Below are 6,000 nucleotides of genomic sequence, written 5' to 3'. Positions count from 1 at the left end.
TTTACTACAGCAAGCTCCATCTTATTATGAAGAGGTCATTTGTTCTATTGAAAGTGGCTACTTGCAGGCGACTAAGATAAAATGGAAATTAATAAGAATCAAATTGATGCTCACATGGTTGATCCACCGGTCATAACAAAACAAGTTCATAAAGAAGCGTAGGTCACATAAGTCTTGAACATTCCAAATTTTACATACCAATGTTTTTTTGGATCAAGAAGGAAGTTGTACATCGAACGCACCATCATCAACATCACAACCTGCCACATAGAAAATGTGCAAGAGAAAGAGAATGAGAAAGCAGTTTGATCCATCTGATGGCCATGAGCAGCTTGATTTTTGGATAGGAAAAAGTCCTACTGTGTGTAGGATTGGACGTGGTACATCTGAGAAACATCCAACAGATTTTCCTGAAAGCAGGAAAATTCTCAACATGCACTACATTTGAATGCATATGATGCCAGGGGGCATCCTTTATATTGTATTCCTAACCCTACACCCTTTTATTTCAGTATTTTATTTTGTAGGTAGATGTTTTTCATGTTGTTAGACTAGTTAATAAAAGAAGAGCTTATATCTTTCATGTGCGTAATTTTATATGATGATTTTGGATGGACGCTACTTATATTATTTTCTGTGTTGCATGGATGCAGATTCTGGATTCTCACATTCCTCTGGTGCCACCAACATGTCCCCAAGTAGAGCCAGATGTTGACCACTACGTGTCAATGACCCATAGCAATACACCCCCTTTTTTCGCAAAAGGGATAGCGCCTGATCGATGTGTTCGTGCCGTACAACTATCATCATTAGCTTCACTTCCAAGATGTTATGTAAACCCTTTCTGCATGTATATAATGTAAATAATCTCAGCTGATCTGTGTTGTGTATGTAACAACCTAGGTAAACCTGTTTTTTCTGGTGACAATCTACATTCTGGGAGGTTTTTTGTCTCACTGATCCATTTTCGGAAGGTCGACAAAGATTTCCTTCAGTCTTACCCCAAAGACGGAATGGATTTTTTCACTGGGATCTTAGGCGAGTCCTAATGTTCTAGATTGAGTCTATGTAAAAGTGATTTTGGAATAATTCTAGCTATTTGGTTAGGTTATTTTATTATAAATCATATTGAAAAACAGATATCAACTCAGACAAATATATAAATCATAGAGTCGAAAAACAACTCAATGTTGCTTTTGCTATGATGAAAGCTGCTCACTGCTGCTTCGCTGATGTTGTCGAGACTTTCAGTCTGACAACCACTTGTCAATTTCATTGACATTTTCCCCCCCTTTGTCAGCTGAAAGGAGAGACAATCTTCTCCAAAATATATTTGAACTCCCCCCTTCAGGTGTAAGAGAGTTTCACTGTCGTACTCCCTCATTTATCTGCATGAGAGTACCATCATCTGTTCACTGCTGGCTGCAATATGTATGATTGTAGTCGGTTGTAGAACTGAGATAACCGTTTGACTGTGGATGACCATTCCCAAGGATCAATCCATTCATAATGTATCTTCAATCTGCCGGATTTTTGTTGGTTGCGACATTTTGCGGAGGAATGATTGGGCTTGCCACAATGGCAACACGGATGGAGATCAAAACACTGATCTTCCATATGACCAGTTCTTTGACAATGAGAACACTTTGGTTGGACATCAACTTCACGTTGCGTGCAATTCTGTTTGTCTACAACTTTCTCAGAACCTGCTGAGGTGAGTGGTTCAAGAAATCCTGCACTCACAAACTTAATTGGCTTGGAATAATCTGGGATTTGTAAGTTGGTGTCATCAGGGACATATCCTAAGCCACGTCTATTCTTGTTATTTTGAATTTCTTCCCAAGGCTTGATGATGGGTTTGGAAGAAATTTGAATTTGATCATGAACAACTTCGACACTTGAAGTAGTTGGGATGAATGACTTATCATCTGGATGGTTCAAAGACTTGAAAGTATCACTCTTTTCTTTCAATTCATTTCTTTGAAGTTGGGACTCAAGCTGAAGAAACTCAATGGTTTCATGCGTTTGCTGTAGATGCCGTGAAATATCAGCAAGAGTTTCTTTGCTGACGTGCACCATGTCTTCATCACTGGAGATGATCAAACTGTGAAGAATGTTTAATAACTGAATATGCTGCGCCATCTGAACTTGCTCACTTGAAGTCAGGCTCTCTTGTCGTAGATGTTGTGCACTTGATTTTGTTTCACTTTACTTGAATGACAGGCTCGCTTGCTATGGGTTTTGACTGGCACGCTCGCTTGATTTGTTGATCTCAACTTGCTTGATTGGTGTTAGAGTTGAACTTGTTGTGGTTGCTGTGATGGTTGTTTCAAGGAGTTAAAACTCATGGACTCACTTGATTGTGCTTTAAAGGAAGGGTGTCAAACACTGTCGAAAATGCACCCAAAAAAGCTTACAATGGTTTTAATGATTCACTACAATGACTCAATTCAAGACTTGGGTGTCGGTTTCAACCGAGAATGCACCCTGTACAATTCAATGTGATTGGAATTTGATTTACAAGTTCTTAAATTTGTTTGCAAGAATGTCGATGTAGACTTTTGCTTTGAAATGCTTTAACTTGATTAAGTGAATTTGCTTGTTGATGTAGAATGTTGATGTTGACAATCTATGATTATGAGTTGTATTTGCACAGATGCAAGTGTCGAGTTCAATTGTCCTTCCTTGACGCTATTCTTTTACAAGTGTTGTGCTTGCTTGCATTGAACTTTATGTGTGTGGTAAATGCGATCATTTATGTGTCAAAACTAGACACAAATCATAAGAAACAACATGAAGCCATAAAAACACTCACCATCACAAATACACATGGTGTACCTAAGATCCCCTTATTCAATTTCGGGCAGATCTAGGACACAATCACCACAAAAAATATGATATCTTTATTAAGTATTGAGATCATCAACCTTTCATCTTTTACAACATTGCCATGAAAGCTTTCTCTGACGCTCGCAAGTTTTGGAAGCAAATGTGTTCAAACACTGACTCAACCTCCTACAACAATGAGGTTTCTTTTGAAAAACCAATCACTTCAAACTTACAGAGAAAGAAAAATCAATCCTTATCACTCCATTATAGGGAAATAATCCCTTTTTTTATAAAAGAATCTCACTTGTCACTCCACACTTGAAAAATGCACACTTATTGCTCCAAAATTACAAAATAAAATTTACCTTATCTCTCCATTACAAATAAATGATTTTATCCACTCCTTATCTCTCCTAAAAATCACACTTTATCACCTTATTACTCCATTACATAAAAAATGCCCCTTATCTTAAAATTACAGAATTTAAAATAAAGAACACATCTTCTTACGTAGCTTTTAAATCCTTTTCATTTTAAATCACTTTATGAAATCACTTGAAAAGTGATATAAAGTTCATTTTAAAGAAGGTCAATAAATGTTGGACTTTAATTTTAAAACGCATGCACCATGTCCTTTATAAAAAAACCATACGTACCATCACCATACGTATTTTTCAAAAGCTTGTTCATCGTAAACTTCCATTTGCACTTTTTGAATTCCATATTCTGCATATTATATCTTGAAGGACGAGATCATTTTGCTGTAGAATAGATGTTGCGCCTTTGGTGCGTTGAAAAGTCACTTTGAAAAAAGGAATTGTCAATTGCGCTGAAGCGAAACAAAATCTTTAGACTTTGCTTTTAGTTTGTTCTAACTCTCTTTGGCTTAAAGACAAAGAAGCCGCCAACATGAAGACGAAATTTGCATTAAAAGCAAAACAAATCCCTTCAAATTTGACAATGAAAACCACACCACACGAATTCGTTTGATCAGCCGTATGCTTTGAGACTCTTCGCCTTTGACGTGAAGATGGGAACTGCACAAATAATTCAACAAAATCCATCCATTTTGACCGTCAAAACACATATAAAAACCAGATTTGATTACAAAGAGCGAGATTTTATAGTCTGTGTATGTATATGTGATCCATATCTCATCCGGATTAAAGAAGGGCAGTCGATCTGATCCACATTTGATCCAGATTAAATACATTTAATTGCAGAGAACGAGATTTGACAATCTCATCTAGCTTAAAGAAGGACAGTCGATTAACCATTTCGCTCTGACAGCAAATGACGGTGTCTGACGCAGGTACGCGGTTTCAACACGCAAGCCACCGGTTTCTCCACGATCTTGCAGCCACCACGCATATCTTCCAAGTCCAATTTTCCCTTGACACGATCTACCAACTGTACACAAGCTGACGAACCTTAAAATGAAAATGCGCGGAAGAGCTATACTGGATCAGCGCGATTGGCCCTCCAAATCACGCGACTTCACTTTAATCACGCCTTTCAAACCATCCACTCAGCGTACAGGTCCCTCCATACAGCTCTGATACCACATGATGAGAATGAGATTAACTCAAACACATTACAGAAAAACACATAAATCACACATAAAAACCAGAGACACAATATTGACGGAAAAAGGCTGAAGCCTTATGTATTCTCTCTCACTCTCATTCTTACACCACTAAAAATTGAATATAGTGTTACAAATAAATAGATGAGAGATAGTGTTCTTAAGATAGTGCGTGCTATCTTAGACACCTTTGGTTGAGATAATTTCTCCTTTGGTTGAGATAATTTCTCACCAGACACACCAATATAGGAGTTACCTAAACTAACTCCTATCTTAGAGGAACAACCCAAGAGTTAGGCACAAATTCCTAACTTGGAATATTTAATTAATTTATTTATTTTTGGATTTATTATTGTTTTATGAGAGAGTCTAACAATTGTTTGGTCTGCAAGATTATATTTGTGTCGCAGAAATGGGTAGTCTGTGAGGGTTTATTTCAAATAGGTTTTCCACCTTATCATGTAAAAAATATGAAAATCATGATGTAAATTGTCTTGAGAGTTGGAAAAATAATTTATCCCCTCATAGGTTAATTAATTAAACTTTCTGGCCAAAAATTAATTAAAATCCTAAGCCAAAAAATTAATTAATTCTAGGTCCTAGGTAAATTTAAATTCTCCAAAGACAAAATTCGTCGGTCCTTAAAAATTAAAATTTTAAGAGTTCCAGGGACTAAGGTAAATTAATTATTTTGATAAATTTTAAGCCTTTGATCCCTCGGGTTAAGTCAAAGTCAATATTTTGGGGAAACTAACATAAAAATTTAATTTTTGAGTTAATTAAAATACATTTAATTGAAAAATTCGAATTTCTTCAAGAATTAAATATTTTGACGGATGAGATTAAAAAAAAATAATAATCTTCATCAACGGTCGAGATTGCTTTGACGAGGATCACTCGAACAACCGTTGGAGGATTTATCTTTAAATAGGAAGTCATTCCTCAGCCAATGGATCTGACCTTTGAGTCGTGTGCTTAGCAAGAAGCTCTTGTGTAATATTTTTCCTGGATAATAAAGAAAGACTTTGGGGTTAAGTTTGATGGTGTTACTCTTCATGGGAATACTATAAGATGTGTTGTTTTCATGCATTTTTTTTAAATCCATTGATAATAGCTTCTAAAGAATGATTTAAGTACATGTATCTTGCTTAGTTGTTGGGGTTTGAATAACAATCTAAATTTTGAACGTAATAGCAGGTATCTCTATTTTTTTGAGTTTTATTATTATTTTCTCAATCTATTTTTTAATTGATGGATCGAGTTTTGCAGGAAAATCTTTGATTTTAGATCCTCAAGTGTTAGGGGAAGTTTTCAGTTGGACCAGCCAACTCTCGATCCGTGTTTTCTGAGGAGCCCAGTAAAGTTAATCTCGGGCTTATCATAAGATTTTTTGTTGGTGATGCACAAAGGGTTTAGAGTTAGCACCTCCTTGAATTTTTTATTTTTTTTTTGTGCGGTATAATGATAGATCTCGCTGATTAGAGTCTGCAATTTGTAAATTTTGTAATTATTTTTCTAACGTGGGTTTTTCTAGGTTTTAGTTTTTATCATTGTACATATCGTTTGGGTGTTTCCTTGTTGTCGTG

The sequence above is a fragment of the Pinus tabuliformis genome, chromosome 2_1, assembly GCF_031772625.1.
Source record: "Pinus tabuliformis cultivar Carrire ecotype Pingquan chromosome 2_1, CPIR1, whole genome shotgun sequence".
NCBI lineage: Eukaryota > Viridiplantae > Streptophyta > Pinopsida > Pinales > Pinaceae > Pinus > Pinus tabuliformis.
Note: the sequence above shows the minus strand (reverse complement) of the source record.